This window comes from Glossina fuscipes, unplaced genomic scaffold, assembly GCF_014805625.2.
Source record: "Glossina fuscipes isolate IAEA_lab_2018 unplaced genomic scaffold, Yale_Gfus_2 165, whole genome shotgun sequence".
In the NCBI taxonomy this organism is placed as follows: Eukaryota; Metazoa; Arthropoda; class Insecta; order Diptera; family Glossinidae; genus Glossina; species Glossina fuscipes.
Window position 1 is genome coordinate 44797 of NW_023998508.1, and position 3669 is coordinate 48465.

Genomic DNA, 3669 nt, shown 5'->3' on the forward strand with positions numbered 1-3669 from the left:
AAAAAACACAAGGGGAGGTGAGGGAATGAAGCAATGGAACTTGCAAACACACTTTTGTGGTCCTATATATGCCTTGACAAACAATTCTCGAAAACAGCTCGGATCATAACTCATATAATTTCAATTTTTTTGACATGAGTTTTCTAACTTCTTTAGAGCATGTCGCGTTAAATATTTCCGATAATTTAGTTTAAACACTTTTCATTAATAAAAGAGTCCCTTTGTTCACTCGAAAAATGAAGTTTTTCATTCAAATATTCGCTACAACAATCGCCAAAATTCGCCACAATAAGAACACAATAGTGAATATATCTGAAAAATCTTGTGTTTTTTTTTTTTGATATAGGAATGTAGATTATATGATTTTTCTTTTCAATTCACATTTGGATCACTTATACTACGTACAGTAGAGCTCCTTGCACAGAACATATGTCCGGAGAACACTTGCGATTTTGCTATATTTTAATATTTTTTCAAAGCAATCTTTTTGTTTTAATTAAAAAGCATATGCCCAATAATTTCGCTAAATACTATAAGTTAAGTGCTTTTTCTTTCATAAAAAAGAAAAGGCTTTTACAGTAGCGGGGTGATTAGTAAACACATTAAATATCTTTATAAATGTATTTAAGCGTTTTAGCAATACATATAAGAATGTTTTCTCTTTTCGACTTTTATTTACTTCTTGCTTGAGTTGACTTTATTCCATCTCGATGAGTAAGAATCTTTATCTCAAAGTTCCTAATTATGCTCTTACGAAAATGGACGCCAAACGTATTTTCTTGTAAAATATTAACGGCCTTTTTGCGCCTTCTCCTTTTTATACCCATCATTGAAAGATGAGGGATATAGTAATTTTGTCAGCACGTTTACAATGCCCAGAATGAAGCGTAAGAGTCCCCACAAATTTATAGTATATTCATGATCATCATCAAATTCTAGTCCGTCTATCCGCGTGTGTAATGTCTGTTGTAAACATTCTTCTGTCCGCAAAAATAAAGCTATCCACTTTAAATTTTGCAAAAACGTGCAAAGTTATTGAAAGCATCTTACAATTGAAAATCAGCTAAATCGATGGAAGGACACGCTCGCAGCGCCACGTAAACTGAGAACATCTCTGCTTTTCAATGGGGAAAAAAATTGGTTTTGCTAATATTTCATAAACTATAGCTTTTTTTGAACTTTTGTTTTGAAATTAGAAAAAAATCGGCCGCGCCCACTTCATTTTACAAAGCATGGAAGTGTAGTTCTTTTACTGTTTTTATCTTTTTTTAGTTAAGGGTAATGGGTGTAGAAGATTCGGTCATGATCGACTACAATTTTCTTACTTGTTTTTCTCTAATTAATGTCCATTCTTCACCAATAAGCACTGAAATAGTGAATCTGCTTCTACGGATTGCTTAAAATGGTTTTAAATTATTTAAACAAGAAATTATATAAATATAGTTGTAAAGGTTGTTTGGAAAAAATACGTCTTCATTGTGTGAAAGTGGTTATAAAGCGAACATAATTTTTTTAAGAAAAGGCATTAAATTTCTGGCAGGTAGAAATCGTGGTGAAAACACAAATCTTTGCATTTCATTCAGCGTTCATCCAACGTTTCCATGTTTTGTTCAGCCTTATTTGTCGTCATATTGAAAAATCGCTTTGCCACGCGATTTTCATTCCTGCAACTAAAACGATAAGCTTGGACCTCGATTTTCACTTTTGTTTTTCATTGGCAGCGATAATAATGAAGATATATCCTCTGCCTAAAAAGGGATTCATTTTAAAATGAATTTGATAGACCCCGCAATTAACTTTCTTTTAATAAGACCAGCTATGTGGGTACTAAATAAAAGAACTTGTAGAATAGAATGCGAAAAGCATAGCGGTGGTTATGCGAGATTCAGCCTCTGTTCAATATAACTTACTTGTTATAGATTCATACTTGTTTTAGATTCAATTTCATGAATTTTGAACCCACGAGTTTTGAGTTATAAGTTGAAATCGTTATACTGCTCGGCCACTAAAGCAGATAAAACACTAAATTATATATAGACGATATATACAAAAAATTCCTAACATATTTTTTAGTGAAGAAAAATACAGTGTTGTCTATAGTACAATTAATAATTATGGTTTAATTAACTGTTTTCATTAATATTTAATTGATTCATTAACATTACATCATTGATATGCAAACTTGATACTTAATCCTCCCTATTAATAGGTGCTTGCATGTATTTTGATCAGCGAAATCTGTTGATTAAAATTATGAGGTTACGCGATGTATCAATCTACACAACGGTTAAATTCGATAATTTTGATAGCTTCGATTTATTATTATTATTGAGTTATTCACTGTACACAGACGCTAATCATGTAACGATTCAAATTGCATTTTCGACGCTCATTACTTTTGTCATTTGTTTTAAAGAGACCTACTGCCAAAACCCGTCAAACAATTTTAGAAGCTCATCGTGATGCTGTTCTACCGTATGCCAATTGTCGATATTGATTTGAAAGATTTAAAAGTGGTGATTTTGATATCAATGACTACGACGGGTCTGAATTAATTAACTCATTTTTAAACTTCTGCTAGAGGGATTAAAGGTGGACATTCGAAGTATATTCTTAGCGTCATACAGCCGGCTTGTGGTAAACAACGAGAACAAGTAAATTTCCATCGCAATAGATGGAGAGAGACTCGCCGCTTGGGCCTATGGCGATACGTTATATCTTTTTAATAATAGAAGTTTCGCTAATGATCAGAATTTTTTATTTCTTTTCTTTGTGCTAATCTGTCATTATCTGCCAAACGGTGAAATCTGGTGGTGACCTGGGGCCATAGTGCAACCTTCTTACTGTCAGTTTATTATATGCTTAATTTAAAATATTATTAATTTTTTCTAGTTAGTGCTTTTCCCGTTTTAAATATTAGACCGAGACCCCAAAACACAGATAACATCATGTAAATTACCTAATAAATTTATTGGAATTCGTAGATGTTTTAGATAAATAGATAACTATACAAATAGAATAGATAACTCTTAAAACAAAACACCTTTTTGCAGTGAGCGTGATTTATATACCTATAAATATGCTCGAAGACGAGTTAATCAACACACTATACGAAAAGGAACGAGTATCAAATAATTATCTTCCAGGTTGTCGGAGTAAAATGATAAGAGAAAAAGTCAAAAAGGTAACATTCAAAGAATGGATATCTCGAGTAGGAATAATATAAAACAAACAAAAACATTCTATTGGAGCCCGAAAACTTCCAGATATTCATATAAAGATTTCAAAATACGACTATGGCAAATTATCGAAAATTCCAAGATGGTTCAATTGCAATCATTTTCATAAAGTTAATTAAAATTCCAGGGCTGACTGACGAATTTTTCCAAAGTACTTCAGCTAACGCATTTCATCCAATTCAGCATGTGATCTCACTCTTCCAAACGAAAGGCTGAACTGAAACATTTAAATTGACTAATGTAATAAGGAGTACGGTTTCAAAATGCACATTGTAATCTACGAAACCAGACGACTAAACGAAATGCTAAGTATATGGCAAATAACGTATGTAAATAATTTAATATTATATATATTATGCATTTGAGAGTATACGGGAATCTTATCGGTCTTTTATATGACAAATAACTTCCATACTTTATTTCCTTTTTT